Source organism: Chinchilla lanigera, unplaced genomic scaffold, assembly GCF_000276665.1.
Source record: "Chinchilla lanigera isolate Chin_1 unplaced genomic scaffold, ChiLan1.0 scaffold00024, whole genome shotgun sequence".
Classification (NCBI taxonomy): Eukaryota; Metazoa; Chordata; class Mammalia; order Rodentia; family Chinchillidae; genus Chinchilla; species Chinchilla lanigera.
The window spans coordinates 18,582,921-18,605,095 of record NW_004955425.1 but is presented as its reverse complement, the minus strand read 5'-3'; positions in this window follow the sequence as shown (position 1 = coordinate 18,605,095).

Sequence of the window (22,175 nt, the reverse complement as noted above, 5' to 3'; positions counted from 1 at the left end):
GGGAATATTTGAACTACAGGCAACGATTTGTTTATTGCTCTGATGGCATATCGGCATGGCTTTCAAATAAATGGTGTGGAAATAGCTACAAAATTCATTTTATTACACAGTGTTTTAAGATATACACAAGTAATATTTCCTGGAAAAAGAAACCTTCATGCTGTGAGACTGAAAATGTGAGTTTGACAGACTCAATATTGAAATTAAGCCAGTTGCAAGTGCAAATGGATCAAAGGAACAAATGATGTGACCGGAGGATTGATTATTCTCTTTCTGGTGACTCAATTCTCCTGAAACAGATGATGATTGTATTTTTTGCTATTGATGGGAATGTGCTTCTTAATGTTGGAAATGCAAGTAAAGCCAAAGTTCTTCTTTTTTAAAAATCAACTTTTCTACAAATTTACTAAAAGAAATGAGAAAATTTAATCATCTAGGCTTAGTGGGACACAGTTTTTATGGTAAAAATTCTATTCAACTCATGGAATAGTTTAGCTTTAGAAGTTGTCAATGCTTTTCAAGTAATTATTTTACATTATTTAAAATAATAATACAAAATTATTCATGGATACAGTCTCACTTGGCAAGAATTCAAAGAATATTGAAGCATTTAAATTCAAAATCATAAGTACTCACATTTCAACTCACGCATTCCAAATTTTTCTTCTCTTTCCAGGAGGTGGCCATTGGTAGCACTTCATGGATGCTTTTTAGAATCCTTTCCCATAAATGCAAAAGTATTTGATTGTAGGTCAAACAAACAAACAAATATTACTTTGGAAAAGGGTTGCTGCAATGTAAAGGCAAAAGTCTGTGTTGGTAAATAAATGGATGGAAAAAAACCTTAAATCTATTACCACATCATACTAGGGATACATATGATTGAAATCGAGATTTAGAGTGTTATCATACCCTCTGTTATATAATCTCACATAAATTGTCCTTCAGTTCTTTCAAGGTCTTTATTGGTACCAAGGAGCTATATAAATACAGATGATTCAAGTTAACGCTGAACTTTGGTTGGCCAGAAGTTTTCTTCGTCTTCATTAGGAAGTGCTAGCACATTAACAGGCTAATAAATTTTGATTTCTTCCCCTCACTTCCATTGGTAGCAAATTGTTTTTAAAAAAATTATTATAATAGTTTTAACAGGCTTTAGTGAGGGCTGTCTTTGATCTCATCTTGAGTAAATAAACCAGAAGATTAGATAAGAAGGTCAATAGGGACAGATGTTAAACAATCTTGCTCTGCCTTAAACAGTTCCCATTGCAAGAGATTAGCAACATAACAAGTGTTACTTGGGGGGAAAAACACCTAATGATTGTGGAGCAACAGAAATGCACACACAAGTTTTAAGTCTGAATAATCTAAAAGAAATAAGAAATAATATTTTTTGTTTGTTTTTTTGAGACAGGGTCTCGTTGTGCAGCTCAGGCCCTTAGCTCACTTTGTAGCCTAAACTGGTCTTGAACTTGCAATGATCCTCCTGCTTCAGCCTCCTGAGGGCTGGGACTATAATTGTGTGCCACCATGCCTGACTAAGAAATAACATTTAAAATTAATTTTCATCATTTGGCCCTAAAGCATGGATATGGTATGCTAACCATACATTTGTAATGTTTAACTTTCTTCTAGTATAGGTTGATATTATAGTACTTTTATTTCTTCACTTTTCATACAAAGATAAAAATGAGAAAGGCAAAGAAAAGAAAGCTCAAGCAGAAAGATGAAAAGAATTGAATTTCTTCCTTCTGTAGGAAAGCATCTTGGAGGGCAAAGTAATAATGTTCTTCATGCAAGTGGAGACCTCCTAGAGACAAGGCTCTGGCTCTCAGGGCTGCGGTTTCCTCTGTACAACGCCTCCTGGCCAGAAGAGAGCTTACAGCAAGAGCAGCACTATTTATAGTTAACAAAGGTTAAGGGATCCACTTTGAAATTCTCCTTGGAGACCCTACATTGAAAATCTTGCGCTGTCAGGAGTGTTAACAGAATAAGAGGAAACACATTTTCATCTCAATGTGAATACTTCTGGTTATAGACCATGGTTTTAAAATTCATTTGAGTAAGAAAAGAAAGTATTGTAGTTGCTGAAGAAGTTGTACAAAAACATGAAAAACTGGCAAGTTGCTTCTGACCGGATGCACTGATAAAAGAAGAGGTCTTTTTCTCAAAGGCCTGTCATGCCAATTACTTGACATTAATATTATCTTAAATAACTAACCATGCAACATTAGTAGTTAACTGTGAGAAGCAATTAATACAGTACGCAGTGTACTAATGTCCACTGAGGGTCTCCTCAGGGTCTGCTCCACTACGAAGAATTTAAACAACTTTCCCACTGACATCATTCGCCAGTCGACCAAAGCCCTCAGAATGTAACATGACTAGGTTTTCTGGCATTGCACCCGGGGACTGAAGGTAAAGGCGCCTTCCTCAGCAAATGTCCAAGTTGTCAGATTAACACACGGTGGTTCTGGAGCTCTCTGCTGAGAGACAAATGGAAATGCCATGCGTCAAGAAAAGCAAAGTAACCTGCAGTTATTCCCACTTCAGAGAGGAGCAAATAGATCTGGGAAATGGACTAGAACAGGCTCACCCCACAGATTTTTTTCATATGATTCATAGAATCCCTTTGGAAGACTTTTGCAGTATATTTTCCGTTTTCTCAATTGGTAGAGCAGAGTTTATCCCACAGTCGCCTGTCACAGTCTCTGTTTCATTGTGAGACTATTACGCAGTCTCCTAAAGTCTGGTCAGGCCCTTCCTGAGTCCTCAGGGACGTGGGGTTGGAGACTCAGGGACGCTCCCCGCTCCACCAGCTTCTCCTTCCCGGTCACGGGCTGCGAAGGCTGTGCGGGTGGGAAGGGCCTGAAGGCCAGAAGGGAGACGGGGAGGCCGGGCAGGACACGCAAGCGAGGCGTCCGTGTGCAGATTCCCATTCCCCACGACGAATGTGCTTTTTGTACTCCACAAAAACATACCAATAAATGCTTAAAGAGAAAAGGAGGGAACATGAACTTGAAAATGAAACTTGAAACATCTTGGAAACAAAGAACGTTTTTATTTTTCAGAGTGCTGTTGTTTAATGTGTTAACAAAAATAATGTATTTTTATAATCCACCATTTCCATTAAAAAATATCAGAAACTTTTAACACTTTGCTCTGCTAGAACAGATGGTAAGCCAACTGTCAACAGTATTTTTTTTAAGGTAGAGAAAAGGAGGTAGGGAGAAGAATAAAGGAATTATTTTTCTCCTTTATATGTCTTAATTACATTTCCAAATAATTCCTTTAATAAAAGGAAAGGTAGTACAGTTAGATTCCTAGAACCAAGGTGAGAAAAATATACTACTGGGCAGAGCTGGAGATGAACTTGATATCATCTGAAGAGCCTAATTTAACTAATTAGTGATTTTTGCAGCTGTCCACTTTTCCGTTTTCAAATGTGAACTTTTGAACTTTTTTTCTCCCACAGAGGAATAAGCTGAGCAACAAAATTCTTGAAAGATTTCTAACTTTCTCTGGTCAGTAAAATCTGGCTCAATTTTCTGCTGCTGTATTAGCCTATGGAGACCTGCAGCAAATTTTTCATTTTCAAGTAATTTCCAGTGTTTCATGTGTCCTACAAGTTGATGATCTTTGTGATACTAGTCTTTCAGGTCATTATTATTAAAACTGAGTTCCTTAAAAGCAAAAAATTAAGTTTCTCAGGACTATTTCTGGACACAAAAGAGCCTGTAGGGGGCACCCTAGGGCTCATGGCTGCGATGATACTACCCAATTTCCATGAAATTCACACTTGAAATGTGCAAACTGAATTGTACCATTTAAAATGTTACCACTGTTGGTTATTTTTCTTTTTATTTCCCATAGAGCATAGGTAATATACAATGGCTCTCACTTGAGGGAAAAAAGGGTTTGGGAAGGCTCTACATTTTGGAAGAAAAAGAGAGAAAGAAATGTTATTATCCTGGATTTGTGGATGTTGGAGTGAGAAATAAAAATAGAGATGGCCTGAGACAGAAAATATATCTCCAAAACTCAGTAGAAAATTGTCTAAGGCTTTTTATTCAGCTATCATGTCCTAGAATTTGCTCCCCAGAAGCGATGAATTTGTTCTGTCCTTAAAAGTGTTTATGCTACATTCTGTTACTTTGAGACCATACTATTAAGTGAAATAAGTCAGACCTATGAGCTTAAATATCACATAACTTCTCTTATATGACAAACCCAGACTGTAAATAATTTTAAGAAAAGGTGAACAATAGGAAAATAGATCTTTCACAAATGGGAAACAGATCTAGAGATGGAGGGCGAGAGGACAGAGGACAGGGAAAGGGGAATGAAAAGAATTCAGATATGCTAATCATAGGCACCTGCTCCAAGAGGATAGTGTAAACAATGCATTCTGCAAAAGTGTACTAATAAAAACTCTTAAAGGGGCCAAGGTACTAGGATGAGTTAGGATATAGGGCTAGAAGAAATGTACTTTTAAATAAAGCCTTTATAATAAAATCCAGAATTTCTAATCAAATCTCAGTTTTGTTTAAGCTTTTGCAATTCACAGCCAGGAGAAGCCACAGCATGCTAAAACAATGATAGAGAGTTTTGCCCCTGGTCTTGTAGGAGGGACTAAGGAAGGGTAGACAGAGGACATTCAAGGAAAATGAGGTCGAGGTGAAAGCACACTTTCTCCTTGTTATTATAGAGAATTCTTTCATGATGTGAACAGCTGTTAGAGAGGAGAAACTAGCTTTAGCAGTATTCAGCCATGAATGTGTCCTCCCAAGAAAGGCAGTGACCTAGATCCTAGAAATTGCAGAATTCTTATAACCATGATGGTTGTTATGGTTTGTGTCTGGATGTCCCTCCAAAGCCTCGTGCAGTCATGGGGCTGACTTCTAGAGTTCATGATTGATTCATTGTCCAATGTTGAAATTATGGATGTGAGTGCTATACCTGCTCTGGGGCGGGTAGTCTGCATACAATGTACAGGAAGGAAAGAGACTGCTTGCTGCCACTCCTCCCTTTCGCTCTGGTTGCTTTTGCTATTTTCTGTTGCCATGATAGTTTGCCCTGTGCCATGTACCACTCTGCCTTGGAGCCAGCTGAGTATGGACTGAAACCTCCACAAATGGTGAGCTAAATAAATCTTTTCTTCTTTCATTTTGGATTTCAGGTGTTTTGTCCCAGCAATGAGAGAAAAGTAACCAAGATAATGGTGCTTATTGATTTTTCTCCACTAGTTTCTAAACTTTGTTCTGGGAATTTACATTAGATTACTCATTAAAAAAAAGTCGATTGGACCAATAAAAAAGGAAAAATACTATAATCATGATTACCGCAATAGGGGAGAGAAATTGAACTCAAAATATGTGGAAAGATAAGAGATTATTTGAGGACATTGGGGGTGAGGCTGGTCAGTGCTGTCAGGCCTTCTATGTCTGCTAACTGGCATTTATCAAACTAGCCTCTCATCTCCCCACAAAACTGGTAGATAAGATACCCTGTCTTTCCTGATAATTACTTTTGAAAGAGGTAACTCCCCTGGTCACAGTATTCCTGGGCTGTAAAAATGGCAGAGGGTTGAGAAAAGATTTACCCCTCAATGAATAGAGAAATATTTTGCACTTGCAAGTTTTCTAAAGTAAATTCCTTTCTCTAAGAAACGGGGCACCAGGGGCATAGAAGCAAAAAGCAACCCATGAAAGGAATGTTAAAGCCACCAGAGAAAATACTCCTTTGTCCAGTCCTGTAACCTTTAAATTTGTTTGGATGTGCTGAAATTATCCTTTTGTATATGTGCTTTTCCAACTAGACCAGAGCTTTTATCCTGGTCACTACCAAAGTATCATACAGTGAATTTACATTGCTTGAAAGTATACTATGAAGAAAAACAAAGTACCCAAAAGACTATGGGTGCTTTGAATAGTTACCAAGTGAAGAGAAAGTGATGCTTTCCCTTGACCCAGAGCAACAGCAATGAAGGGACAACAGTAGAAGACTCTGCTGGGATTCGGTCATTTTCAGGTCCAGGGCTATACTCATCTGAAACCACGCAATTGTAGATGAGGAAGCTTAGACAGAACTAGAACTGACAGTCTAGATTCTGTGTTACATTTTATAATGCTTTTTTTCTCATCAATCATAAATGTGCAACTTGACTTCTGTAAACTCTCAAAAAGACAAAACCATAATTGTATTTTAGGACACAACAAACAAATCAGAAATACCATCTGGAAACTTCCTTGGAAATGCTTACCTTGTGGAACAACTAAATATGAAAAGTCTGTTTAATCTTTATAAAATTAACTGTAGCTCTGATATTTATCAGTGCATTTTCTGATTTGCCTGCTTGTAGCAGATGCAATAGGTAAGGAGCTGAGGAAGGTGAAGATGGGTGTAGAGTGGGTGATAGGCAGGTGAGCAGGGGAAGATGCAGCCTTTTAAAAATAGTTTTCCCAGAGTTCTTGAATTTGTAATGTGAAAATTTTTTCATTCCAAGGATTTTTAAAACTATTTTTAGGTTAAAAAGGTTTATGCGTATACCACATATATACCACATACACACACATACATAGATATGTATCCATTACACACATGGAATGGTTAAGATAATTAGCATTTATAATGCCTTACCTTTTTGTGATGAGGAAACTAAAATTTTACTCTTTTAGCAATTTTCAAATGTAGGTAGGATATATTTTTATTAATTATAACCACCATGGTATATAACAGATATCTTGAATTTATTTATCTGAATAACAGATTTTATTTCCTTTGGGAAAAATTTCCTCTATTTTCCTAGTCCCCAACCTCTGGAAACTACATTTTATTCTTTTCTTCTATGGCTTCCACTTTGTAAGATTCCACACACAAATGAGATTATGTAATAGACCTTAAATATTGAATAAATAAAACATTTAAGACCTGAGTCAAATCAAATCTTAAATCTGGTTATGGTTGGACTTTAATTTTCCAATTGCAGAATTTGTTTGAAACGTACCTTGGTAATGAAATTGGAATCATGATATTGGATAAGAAATTCAAACTAACAGAAATGAATTATACTTTCCAAACCATAATCTCCTTAACATCTCCTTTTTCCCTTTCTTCCTATCATCTTAAATGAGATCTTTCAGTGCTCTACTCAATGATAGCTATAGTTGGTTTCTGTACAAAAGGTTGGATTAACTTGTCTGCTGATTGCAGCATAATAAGAGCCTTCATCTGATTTTCCCATAATGTGCTGCCTGAAGCACCTTGGGTTCTACTGGCTGTCAGCCCTTGACTGGGATGCGCTGTGACACATCTGCATAAACACTCAGGGATTCAAGCCACACACTGAAAACAAACAACTACAAAAACACAGAGATGTTGGGCCTCATGTGGTTTTCCTCCATACTGATATTCACCACACATGGCTTCCACTTATATCCAAAACAAATGGGTTCCGCCTTTGTTAGGAATGTACAACTATAGTGCACAGAAGCACTTATACTATCCTACTCTGATACTTAGAATATTATGTGTGAACCTTGGGAGTACAGTACCAACATGCTGCTACAAGTTCAACATTTTGATACTTTCAGAGGGAGAATCAAAATGTACAGCCCATTTCCCAAATACGTAAGTTATCATGAAATGCTAGGGAACCAAGAATGAATGAGTCATTTCACTCACCAGGGATATTTGGTAATTACATTGTGAAAGGTGTTATTCTACCTTAGAGGTGAGCTTTAAAATAAGGAATAGTTTTTCTTCTAATAAACGGGGAATGTGAATTTCAATAAGGTCTCTTTAAAAGCCTGAGATCAAAACTGCAGATTTAAGTAGACTAAAACTCACATCTATTGAAAGCAACATAAAAAATATATATTTTTAATCTATAATGAACATGTATCTCACTCCAGACATTTCTCTATTTCTATTCTGACTGGAAATTCAGAAATGGAACTAGATTTGGAGAGTTAGAAATTAAATTACATATGTGGATGGGAAGAAGAAAGAGAAAAAAAGTGGATAAAGGGAACACCCCATTTCATATTTGTATATATTTCCATACCTTTCAAAACACTATTAAACATTTTAGAATGGAAACTGGCATATTTTACATCCACTCAAAACTGGAGGTGTTAGCAAAACAGGATAGTAGCACCATAAAAAAGAAACAGATTTCTCTTTGTCTAGCTACTACTCAGTTCTTTTGTATTGCATTTTATTTGCTGTATAACCTTAAAAGGTAGCCCCCAGTGTACATCCATCTTGGTATTCTGGGTTTATGAACTGTCTTGCTTTTCTTTCGAGGTCTTCTCACCATCACTCATGTCTGATGTGCAGGCGGCATATGTGACCCTGTGGGATGGCAGTGGGAAGGAGTACAGTGGGGTCACCCCAAAAGCTTTGCTCAGATTCACATCCTACAAGGGGTTTATAGGTGCCATCTTTTGCCCTGTTGTTCCTGAGCTTCCTCAATGAACTGAAATTGCTTTTACAGCACATGATGGACTGCACTGCAAACAATAGCTTATGGAACTCCATTTCAGGTCAGATCTTTCTGCAGCTGAATCGACTGACTATGGTAGTGTTTTATTGTACTCTTGTCTTCAACTGGAAGAGACAATTTAAAAATTCTATAGTGGGCATAAAAAGGGAAATAAAACATGGCACCCACATGACACATACACAGAAGTCCCTTACACATCAGTGGGGAGTTTTCAAGCCATAGAGTACAGTGGCCATACTGCATTATAAAGCTCGGTGCTGGCGGCAGCGTTGTTAGGGTTTGGATGTGGAAGGTCCCCTGAAGGTCCGCCTGTTAAAGGCAGGTCACCAGGTTGTGCCAATGGAAGCTGGTGGGACTTTTAGGAATGGGATCTTGTGAGAGGTCTTTGGGTCACTCACCCTAAATGGAACCTTGGAACCCCAGTCCTCAGCCTTTATTCATCAGGCTCAGGATGTAAGAGTTTGCTGTACCACGTGCTCCCATCATGGTCTGCCACCACTGACAGAGGCTTGAAGACAGGAGCCACCTGGTCTCGGCTGGACCCCTAGAATTAGGAGCTGAGAAAATCATTTCTCCATATAAATTAGTCATCTCCTTTATTCCATTGTAGCTACATGAAGCAGAGTAACACAATTACACCACCTTAAGAATTGTTTTAAAAATGGAGTTAGCATACTAATGTTTAAAATATCCATATGCACAACATGGCATTGAGAAAGGATCAGTCCTTGATTGACATCAAAAATAATATTCCTAACTCCTCAAAAGCCACATTTTGTAGCAGCATAGAATGTTTGTAATACCTGGTAATAATCATAACAATATCATTTTATAAGTCTGTCACTGTGCTATGCATTGTATAGGAATGAATTCACTCAGTCACAATAAGACTAAAAGTCAATCTAATGCCCAATGCATACATGTCAAAACTTGCCAAAGTCATGATCAAAAGTAAAAACAGCTAAAGCAGAGCCCATACAGAGGACAAGTTTCTTTGACAACAGAATATAGCAGTTGTTCAGGATTATAATTTTTAAAAACCTGTCTCTGAGCCAAACTCTAAATGTTTTAACCTAGACTCAGTCTTTCCCAAATCCTATCAGTCAATCTGTTCATGTTGAAGGTCAGAGTTGAGTGTAAAACCTCAGAGAAAAGGCCTGGGCAAATACCAGGTTTTTCTTTCTTTTCCTTTCTTTAAAGTCTTCTCCTTTTTTCTAATGGACATAGCGCGTTTAATGGTAGTGGTGATGGAAATACAACCTTAGATTTTTCCCAGTCTATTAGGACAGCAGCTCCCTTGACCTCATTGGGTTTGTCAGATTCTGGGTAAGGCATCTGTTTCCTGTGCGATAGTCTAACATATCACAAAAGTCACATTTGTCTCTCATTGTACAAGTTATTTATGACAGTAGAACAATTTCAATGATAAAAAAACATGACTTTGAGTAGCACACAGGAGACCAGGGACAAATGCTGGGCAGCCCTTTGTTCTGTGTAGTGCTTTCTGTGATTTCCACTTATCACAGATTTGATCTCTGCTTACCTGGGCTGCTGTGCTGCCATCCCACTCTGTAATTCTCTAACCCCCTTTGAAGATGCTGAGCCATCTGCTCAAGAAAGAGCTGAATGCTAAGATGCAAACAGCTCTAATATAACTTTAGTGCCCTTTTGTGCCACTGTCTGTCAGGTGGTTGGGGTCCTACTTCTGTCAATAGCTATAAAAAGAAAAGAATAGAGAGTTAAATTATGTGTTCATCCACTAAAGCTTAAAGAGATAATAAAATGGACATTTATCCTTAAGTACAGCTCAATTGAAACGTTATGATGTTTTGGTGACTTCTGAAGGGTAATGGAGAACAAGTGACACCTGTTTATGATGTGCCATCAGGGAGACACCGCTCCTCAAGTGAGCTCCACTTAAAACGTCAAATCCTTTATTTGATGCTTGGTTGTTGTCTGGGAAGGCAGCTAATTTCTAAGTATACGAAAGGACAGCCACAACAAAATCCATGGCTCCCACAACTCATTTGTCTCATCTATCTCCACAGTTAAAGCATGACATTTATTTTATTTGGCCTATAGATTAGGGCAGGTTATGAAGAAGGCCCAAGGAAAGCATTCTGTTGCATTGTAAGTGAGCCAGTGGTATCTGGGAGGAAGTCTGACACCTACTCTTCTTCTCCCTGCTAGTGAATATTTGATTGAGTTATTTGCAAATTTCTTTTATTGTTCTAACTTATTTCACTCCCAGGCCTTTGTTGGTGGATAGAAAGAGAGTTGTCACTAGCATTAAATTATACTTCTATGTGCCAAACACTGTACCAGCGTAATAAATATATATTACATTCAATTGTTCCTATTAAATTTTATTTTGGAAAGCCATCTCACTAAATTGCCCCCTTGGGCCTTGAACTTGTGATCTGTCTACCACCGTCTCCTGAACAGCTCAGATGATAGGTGTCTACCATCCTGCCGCATCACATTCTGTGACACATAGACATCATAGCTGCACACTGGGGATGCTCTTTATCATTTTCTCCTCTGAAAGTGGGTGTGCTTCTCGCTAGTTTACCCTAACTGACAAAATGAAAGCTCAATCAGAATGATGTAATTGCTAAACAACAAAGCAGATCTTACATGTAATGGGTGTTCTTTCCCTACTACCCGTAATTATTCCTTCTGGGAATACAGCACTCAGTTCTCTTATTGAGGACATTATTATAGAGGAGAATTCAGATGCACTTACACATTTTTAGGATAGGGAGAGATTACAGTGGACAATCAGTCTCTGATAACTCTGTGTGAGATGCTGCCTCAGATAGTGGTGAGAATACAGACTGACCCATCCAGCAGACAAAGCATGTCAGACTTTCAATAAGGAGAGTGGTGTGACCGTCAGGAGTGTCCCTGGTCCTGGACATTGTTGGTAATCTCGAGCACCGGCTGGGTGGTTTAGAGGCACGCTCTGTGTCTTCACCTTCCTCTCCTTCAGATTCATTAGTCTCCACCATTTTCCTGCCCAAGCACACTCTTAATGCTCTCCTGGGAAGGCATCCTCATCTCTCTCCACCTGCTCAGCCAGTCCCCGGTTTATCAACAAACTCCTTTTCTTTCCCATGTATCAAACAACAGCAGTGAGAAACCAGAAACATCAGAGCATTCATAACAATATTTTCTTGATGTAAGCCTGGACTTTCACCATGTTAAACTCTGAAATGTTCTTGAACCTAACTTTGAAATTGTAATTCTAATGAATATTGATTCTTTATCTTTTTCCTGTTACAATGATTATTTTGATACTCAGGAAGTATACAGCAGGAAAGGTGGAAACAAGAGTTTTAAAAGTGATACTGAATTTTAACTAATATTTTCATTACTACTCATAAAATTACAGGTAAAAAAGTTTACATTTTTCTAGACTTCATCATCCTTGTACTATCAGTTTAAACTATACAGTATTATAAATAGCTATACATTGTGATGCTTACTGTATTCTCCAATGTTTTTGGCATCAGTGTCTTAATTCTCTCTCTCTCTCCTCTCTCACTCTCTCTTGATTCTTATATTCTAGTTAGGTAAAATAACTAGAAAACTGCCAGGGCCAGAGTTTATGCAGTCAATCTTCTATAAAATATAGATTATGCTTACTAGTCTCTAAAGTTAACTTCTTGCTAGAATTAAAACAAAATGGGATTTGAGCAATATCTCAATAATTTAAGGAATATGTATACACAGACTATGTGCCAGGTGAGGGGGGAACTCTGCTATAATGCTAAACAGGTCTGGAGCTCACACATGGAACTTTGCAATGTGAAATGTCACAGGAGGCCTCTTTGTAAATTTGGAAGTTTGTTGTTCTGTGACATACCTTAAGCTAAGGGAAAAATAACAAAAGAAATTGTCAAATGTTACCATTTACTTCAAATTATAGGAGACCTTTTACTATTTCAGAGAAAGTATTAATAAAAAAAAATCTACATTGAGGTAAAAGCAATGTTATGATGAATTAGTACCATAAACCAGGTTGCTCATTACCCAATTCCACATAAATGGTAAAATATCTAGGCACTTGGAACTTGAACTTACTAACATGATGCAGATTCAATTTTTGCTACAAACACTGCAAAGATCTGAATTTAAACTTCAGTATTTCACCCAGCAATTTACAGCTACACACCAAAGGACAATCTACTGCAATTTAGATTCCAGAAAGAGTAATCGATATAAATAATGAATGGATTCTGCCAATATAAACAAACAGTGATTCCCTACCTTAGCCCCTAATTAGAGAATGTACCCAGGATGTTTGACTTGATATTGTAACCAAAGAATAAAAATTTTAAGAAACTAGCAAATTGTTATGTGTGAGATAAGACAGAAAACAATGGTGCTTGTACATTGTTAAGACTTTGGAAATTTTGGTTTCAGTTTGTATTTCTGTGTTTTCTAAGAATTAGAATTTATTTGACATGATGGAATGAAATAAAGGACTTAATCAGTTATTTTACAATGAGTAAGAGGATCTTAATGAGTCATTTCTCTTTCACATCTGAAAGGACAGATTTCCAGATTTCTGAAAGACTGTCGTATTTCTGCTACATTCTGACTTATGCAAACCATCCGCTTTGTCTCTGTCTTCTTTTATCCAATAGCAAAACAAACATATTGCTTAGTCTTACCTTACTGTTGCAGATACTGTGATTATTAAAAGTCAAGTAAAACATCATTACAAATTAGAAAGTCGATAAAATGGATAATGGTGATATATTGTAGAATAGAGTAATGTCCTTTTTTACATAAGCACATGTTCAACAAGGATAGCAATATGCAGAAGTTGGTGGAATAGGGCGTGTTGTTTCAGCTTCAATGTGCAAAAGGACTTAAAGTCATTGCTTGTAAAACAAAAACAAACCTATACACACTGGCAAACAACTTTCCTTGAATTCATCAAAGAACTGATATTACAGAATGAAAAGTTACACCCCCACACCCAATCTGGAGAGATAGGCAATCTAGGGAGATTGCCTTCACAAAACTGCTTCATGGGAAACGAAGCTGCTAAAATCCATAAGATGGTAGGAGAGCTACAAACTGAAATCTGAGTGCAGACTGTCTTAAAAGTGAAAAATTGCATGGTGTTGGTGTCGGAGGAGACTACCCCCCACCAAACTCCGCTACACACACACACACACACACACACACACACACACAGACACACACACACACAGTTGTAGACATTCATTCCAGAATTCTTTTCCATTCTTTAAGTAAGGATCTTGTCCTCATGGTTTTGTTTGGGCAAAGAAGAGAAGAGGGAAGAACGGAGGAAAGAATAGACCTGTCTGTCTCAGGGAAGGGCAGGGAGAAGTTAGTTTTCAGGAGAAAGGAGCTCCTTTGAGGGTGTATCTGTTAATTCCTCTAACGTTTATCTACTCAAAGCAATCTAAATAAGAATTCCAGGAAGACAAATTTTATAGATATTGTCAGGAAGACTAGAATTTGTATGGTGAGGCAAAGCACTTAAATAATGAATTACAAATAGATACATAAATAATCAATATTATTCAAAAAAAGAACAAAGATCTTTTTGTTATCCTACATTATCGGACTTCAGAATTTATTGTAGAGCAGCTATAATTGAGACAGAATTACAGGAATTACAGTGTCAAATAGCTGATTTATCATCATTGGAACAGAATACAGAACCCAGAAATAGGCTTATAACTACTGCCAATTAATTGCTGAAGTAGGCACAAAAATGGCTGGATGGAAAAGGGATGATCTTTTCCACTATTGGAACTGACCTCTCTATGCAAAACAATGAACATAATAATTACAGAGAACTTAGGACTATAAAAAGGAGGGCGAAACATGTGTTGCACCTCCAATGGAGTGGGATGACCTGCCTCAGCATCTCCCCTGGCCCTCCAGAAGCACCCTCCTTGGCTGTCAGACCAGCAGGCCCATACTCTAATGTGGAGTCAGCATGGTGCTGCCTTCCACCCCGCCAGCTCAGAGGACACTGCTGCTGTTTTCAAGAAGAGAAGAGGTGCCCGAGCATGGCTGAGGTCAGGGAGGGAAAGGCCTGGGCCCTTTATTTGCATACTCAGTCTTTAGGGCAAGCTTTGTGCCCTGCTCTGCGCTGAGACAGGCTTGCAGCAGCTCTATGAGCAGCACCCCCAGTCCCTTCCTCCTGGGTGTTGGTCTAGAAGGGAGCCCAGATGGGGACTGACCCCTTCGTACTGCAGCACAGGCCCTCTTAACAACTTTGTTGTTCTGTTTAAAAAAAACAAAAATGGATCTGAGACCCAAATGTAAAGCTATAAAACTTACAAGAAACACACCAAAAGCATGATTTATGAAAAAAAAGTGAGTTTAATTTTAAATTTAAGCTGTAAATTCTAAGCTAAAAAATATCTTTAAAAATTAGCTTTGCCAAAGAAACTGTTATGACAATGAAAACACAATATTCAAATAGGGATAAAATACAGTATTTGCAAAATACACGACCAATAAAAGACTTGTAATGAGAATATACAAAGAATGCTCAGTACTCAACTAAGAAAAGCAAACAACCCTATTAATAAATGAGCTAAAGATCTGAATAAATATCTCAGCAAAAATGATACACAGATAAAAATGATCATATGAAAAGATGTTCAACATAATTTGTTCTTAGGGATATGCAAATAGAATAGAATGAGCTACAAGTATGAACCTATTATAATGCTAAAATCTCAATGCTGGCTAGAAGGCAGAGCAACCAGAACTCCCATTCATTGCTGAAATAACAAATACCTATACTTGGAAGGACATTTTGGCAGTTTCTCGCAAACATAAAGAAAAATTTTACCATGTGGTTAAACATTTTCATTCCTAGCTATTTATCTATATGAACAGAAAATATGTTCACACAAAAGCCAGCATGCAAATACTTGTAGCAGCTTTGTTCATACTTGCAAAAACATAGAAATAATAACAATGACCTTGAATAGGTCAATAAAATGGCATTTATAAACAAACTGTGGAGTGATGTAATATTACTCAATGATAAAAAGGAAAGGGCTTTGGATTGCACAACATGTAGATGAATCTTAAATGTCCATTGCTCAGTGGAAGAATCCAATCTCAAAACAGTACTTACTGCATGGTTTCATTAGTAGACAAGCTGGCAGTAAGAATCCTGAGGGGTGTGTTTTGTGCCCAGGTCCTCTACTCTTTCCTGCAGGTCTTAGGGAAGTGAGCCCTTTGTCTACCACGTGCTTCTGGCCCTGAAACAATAAAAGGAAGTGACCATGGACTGAAGCATCTAACGCTGTGAGCCAAAATAAATCTTTCCTCTTCAGATTGTTTAGGTCAGGCATTTTGTCACAGGGGTGAAAAACTGCCTAACTCAGTCACGTAAGGATCGCTGATCCACTGGCTAACCTCTTGTGAACATTTCCACAGTAAACATAGGATGCAGGTAACTCCTCAGGATGGTGATTTCATTTCTTTGGACATATATTCAGAGCTGCAAGAGCCAGATCATACAGTAGCTCTATTTTCAACCTTTTGAGGAACATTCTATTCTGCTTTCCAGGTGGCTGTACTAACCCAGAAGACTACCAACAGTGCATAAGGGAGTGCTGGTCTCCGCATTCTCTCTCCCTTTGGTGTTTCTATGTCTCTGCAATGCTGTCCTAACTGAGATGAGGGGAATTTCAATGCAGTTTTGATTTGCATTTCTTTAATGGGTAACAACACTGAACATTTTAAAATATATGTGTTGGCTCTTTGTATATTTGAGAAGTATGTATTTATATAGTTTGCCATTTGTAAAGTCAGACTACACTTCTGTGAAGTTTTTTGACATATTAAGCCTCTGTCAGATAAATAATTGGCAAATATTTTCTTCCATTTTGTTTGTTGTCTTGTCACCCTTTTATATTTTTTTGTTTTTGATTTTTTTAGACAGGCTCTCACCGTGTAGTGCAGGCTGGACTTGAATTCGTTTATGTAGCGTGGGCTGGCCTTAAACTTGAGGTGATCCTCCTGCCTCAACTTTCCAAGTTCTGGGGTTACAAGTGTGCACCATTGTGTCCTGCTGTCTTGTCACTTTTGATCATTTAGTTTGCTATGCAAAAACTTTTTACTTTAAAGTTATCCAGGTTGTCATTTTTTGCTTTGTTTTCCTATGTTAGGGGATCTTATCCTAAAAATCACTGCTTGTAACAGTGTCTCGAAGCATTCCCCCTGTATTTTCTTCTAGTACTTTCATAGTTTCATGCCTTGTATTTCAGTCTTTAGTCCATTTCCTTTACTTTTGTGCAGGATAGAAGAGTCAAGTTTCATTCTTCTTCTTGTAGACCTTAGTTTGTCAGCACTATTTATTAGAGAAACTGTTTTTCTCCAATGTTCATTTTTGGAGCCTTTGTCGAGAAGAAGATGGCTGGAGATGTGCTGGTTTATTTCTGTGCACTCTATTGTGTCCCATTGGTTTATGTGTCTGATTTTATGCCAACACCATACTATTTTGGTTACTGTGACTCTGTACTGTGTCTGGAAATAAAGTGATGCATCGCTCCTAGCTTTGTTCTTTTATTCAAGATAGCTTTTGTTATTCAGGGTCTTTTGTGCTTTGAAATGAATTTTGGAATTTTGTTTTCTTTTTTGATGAGGATTACATTGAATACATAGATCATTTGATGAGTATTTCTTGAGACACTTAAGGTCATAAAGAAAATCTAGAAACTGTCAATCTAGAGAACCCTACAGAGACAGGAAAAGTGTACATAATGGTGCCTGAAGAAAGATCCTTCAGCATAAAAATATGCTTAGTTCAAAACAATAGAAATCACAATAGATTATGGGTGTATTAATAAGTACAAAAATATTGGATCATTAGTGTGACAAATACATTATAGCATTATTAACTAGGGGAAACTAGATATTGGGGCATTCTTTCAACTTTTCTACACATCCAAGATTGATCTGAAATGAAAGTGTAATACAAGTATTTTTAAAAAATTAATATGATGGAATGTAAAAGGGTAAGTTATGCCAGCTACTACCCTGAACTTCATGTCCAGGCTGGGTCTCGAATAGGTAAAGAGCCCATTGTTAGGAAGCTCCTATCCTATTCGGAGCTGTGGTTGATGTCAGGGATCAGGTCAAGCCGTGGGGTAAGATCCTTTGTCCTTGCTCTTGGTAGCTTTAGTGTTTCACATAAATGACTTCCATGCCTCCTCTCTGTCTGGTGTCTGTAGATAAAGAACAGAAAGACACTGTCCCGTCACACAAGTTCTCACCTCTATTCTAGAACCCTGCTGCCCCCTGTGAGGTCAGAGGCTCCAGACCCCCAGGGGACTGGCACAAATGACTCTCGCATACTTTTCTCTTGCGTTTCCCTCTCCCTTTGCCTTGGTAAACCCTCAGAATCACCTCAGAACCAGCCCAGAGAACCTGCACACATGTCATTGTTCTCCATTTTTGTCAGTGTTCCCTTAGAAATGAGTCTAAAATGTGGAAGAAATGTTGAGGTTGATACCAAATTTGACAAATTCACAGACTTTAATAAAGTGACCCTGTTGGAAGTGTTAGCATGTCACACGTCAAGAGTACAGTCCACTGCAAATATCTACGAAGAGCTTCATGAAAAATGAACAGCTGGAAGAAAAACATTTTCCAATCTGACCACATGAAGTCCTTGTTGGATGGAACCACGGTGTTTGCTGTAGAGATCGACAGCGGGTCTGCTAGCTTCCTCTTAAAGTTAGACTACAGAGAGCTGTGGGGAAAGCTCCCAGGTGAATGCTTTCAGAGTTTTTCATAGATAGGTGCTTTGTTCTTTTTTGTTAAGCTTTGGTAATAACAAAGTGAAACCTTCTCCGGGGATGAAAAAGACAGCAACTGCCCTTAGGGTGGGGTCGCAATCCAGGCAGTGAGTCACAGAAGTCTGCCATTCTCTGTCATTTTCTTGGGGTGTTTCAAAGGAAAATACCTTATTTATATTAATGGCGCCCTGGACACTTGGGAATGGCAAAATATTAACTTCATGACATAGTTTTTTGAAATGTTCCTCATGTTATTTGTCAAGGATCAAGATTCAAAGCAACCAGAAATATCAAAACATCATCCATTTAATGCATTTAAAAATGTCCAGGCCTTGTGATGGGTCCCTATAATCCCAGTACTTGGGAGGCTGAGGCAGGAGAACTACTGGGAGTTTAAGGGAAGCCTGGCCTCAAAGTGAGTTCATGGCCAGCCTGAACTGCATAGTGAAACCTTGCCTCAAAATGACTGAAAAAAAATTGGCTTATTTGAATATTGTGTATTACTTTAAAATTATTTTATAGATATATGTGGATTAATTATCACAAAATTGTTCAGTGATGTAATCTATACTATCACTTTCACATTATACATGAGTAAATTGAAGTTAGAAGAAGTTGAAATGGGACCCTGCCTGGCCCTTATTTCTCATAAAAAAAAATTTTCGCTGGCATACTATTAAGCACAATTACTTTTACCTGGCACTAAACATCAAAGGCCTCAGGAATCCTGAAATCACTGACAAAAGTGAATTCTTGATCAAGTTACCAGAAAATAAACAGTGTTCAGCATTACAATGATGTATTTTATTTTCCCTCAGATCCTTACAAGTGACACTCAGTACAAGATGACAATCTGATATTTGAATAGGCAAAAATTTTTAAGTACCTGCCTCACCTAAGAAAATATGGTGAAGAAAGTGATTATTACATTACTGAAAATACCTTTTGACAAAAGCTTTAGGAATTGTTATTAATGACCAGTTCTTGGGTGAAGAACTTATGGAAAATATACTACTGAAGTTATTAGCACATTTCTCAGCTTTGCACATTTGTTTTGAGGATATAAATTTTCATGACCTAAGAAGTAGCTTTAATATCTTTTTGGCAAAAGCCTAGTGAATAAATCACAAGTGCATATGCTCAGTTCAATTTTTAGTATTTTGTGTTTAGTATTGGAACTTCAAGAAATATAATCATGGAATTGTTTCCCTGGACCTCAGTGCTTGAACAGGATATAAATAAAATGTAGCATGAAAGCACCATCAATGAAGCCAAGCAAATCTTGTTTTGAAAGTTCCTCTGTCATTTCACACTGCATAAAATAAGGACAGCAGCATCCTGCATCCTTTTACAAATCATTGACTCCATGGTCTTAAAATTTCCTAATGGCCGAAGTTAAGAATACAGCATCACTGCATTTATTATTTAATAAATGACTAATGAAAATAGTCATTTCCTTTTCCTTCTCTTTGTTTATTGTTATAGTAACTTTTCTATCTGAGGAGCAAATCTACCTGAAACTCTTATTTAAACCTAAAATTCTAATGTAAAACTTAAAATTGTTTTTGTCTCTAAGACTTATTTCTGATCCGCAGTTTAATGTGAATTAGTTGTACGATATTGGTCAATTACTTACACTTTAGAAACTACATTTATGCATGAAAATCTTTAAGATTCCTTTCAACGAAAAGATTTGGAATACACTTATGAAAAAGACCTATGTCATTTGTTAACTTGGCAGAAACATAACATAAGGAAATAGTTGGTAATATTATTTTCACTTTAAAACCATATGGATTATATCACATAATACATATGAGTTATCATATTTAAAAGTTATAAATTAAGCTTTTGGATAAATTGATTTCTTGTGAAGGAGCACTCTTGAGTAAACCACCTTCATTTTGCCAGCACTAGTGACACTTTAACTCTTGGACTTATACAAGGTGTTCTGGTAAGAAAATGTTCAAGAACTCTGACTTACTGCAGCTAAGATAGTTCCACTTCAGCCTCATAAAAATGATGTCTATTGAAAGATCACATTGCAGTCTTACTACAGTGTCCCAGCAATGCTGAAGTGAGTTTCTCTGGATGAATGAGGGAAAGACAGTCTGCTTCCTCACCCTCTAACCAAGTGGTCTAGTGAGAATTTCAGTAGCTGTGATGTCTTGTCACTCTGCATTAGTTCTCACTGCTTACCTGGAATACCTTTCTTAAAATATTTTATTCATAGGTTAAGCTCTAAAATTAATTGATTTACATCTACCATTGTGTGAATATAGTAAAAATAAGATCTCTTCAATTTTTCCTTCCTAAGACTCTAGAAACCAAATTAAAACAAACAAAAAGGTCCCTAGTCTGTTCTATTCCTCTATTGTACATGAAAGCTCTGGTGATGGAGTAGCTGTCACATCACATAATCGCAAGTTGGAGAGAGCAAATGGGAACACATCGCTCTCCAAGTCAAGGTTGGATTGGACGTCCAGTCACCATGTACTTTTCACTGAAAGCAGTGCTACCCTTAGGAAGGCTCAGGGCAAGGCGGCTGGAGAACATCTTTCCTTTATTCTGATTCCCTCTCCCTCTTCCCATGCAGCAGAGCCTCTCATCCTCAGAAGATATTCCAAGGTTCCAAGACTCCATAAAGGCCTACAGTTCCACATAATATTGAGCCCCCCTCACATTATATTTCCCCTGTGCATACATATCCATAAATTGATTAATAAACTGTAAGTTATAAATTAGGAACATTAAGAGATTACCAACAATAAATAATAAGTTAATTATAATAAAATTTGTAGTGAAAGTTATGTGAATGTGGTTTTCCTCAAGTGTCTTCATATTATGCCTTACTTTCAGTATGTGATGATGACAGCTACCTGAGATGGCAGAAATCTAGACAATGGATCAAAGCAGCTGTTTTTTATACTCTGAGCCATTTTGCCCTAAGTTGCTGGTCCATAATTTCATTCATCACATGTTAGTCTCGCTGATGATATGGACTGACTCCTTTTTCTTCTGATTTGCAGGATTAATTTCACCTAATACATATTAGGTGAAATCTTGTTTCTCATATTTTCACTTTCTTCCTGGACCAATAAGTTCTAAAGTGAGACACTGAGTTCTAAAGTTCTGTGGAGAATAATATGATGGAAACATTGAATAAACATTGTGGAGCAGAGTTATTTTTAATCTCAGAATTTCTTTTACTCTATAGTAGTCTGCTTATATTTTCAAACAGAAAACCAATATAGAGAAGAAATTTCTCTCAAATCATCGGAATGACTAAACTATTTCAAGTAGCATGTTTTAAGCCTAGTGCTCCATGGAATATGATTTGAGAATTATATTCCACACCGGTGGCTTTCGGTCTTGACTGCTTTCTGGAATTATTTGGGTAACATTAAAGTCACTGACACCTGCTTCCTATTCCCAGAAGTTCTAATTAGTTGATCAGAATTCTGACCATCAGAATCTTTAAAATCTCTGAAAGTCATGTTCATGTGTACCAAGGACTGAGAACTACAGCTCTAAATACATTTTCTCTTCCTTCCCATCAGTTTTATCTTTAAAGACTTGCCCTCATCCCCTCTGCAGCTGACTTTGTCTCCTGTACCAAGACATCAGACCTTCTTAGACTCTTTATTTCAACAGTGCACTGCCTTAATATTCAGCAACTGGTTCTTGATTCTACAGTTTTTTTCCCATCCGATAAATTCACAGAATCAAACCAAATAGCAGTCATTTCTTCTTTTCTGCAGGTCTTTAGTAATTTTCCATCTTCACTAGATCTTCCGTTTTACACAAGTGTGTTCAGTTTTGGCCCATCATGTAAAAGTATTCCCAGCGCCTTT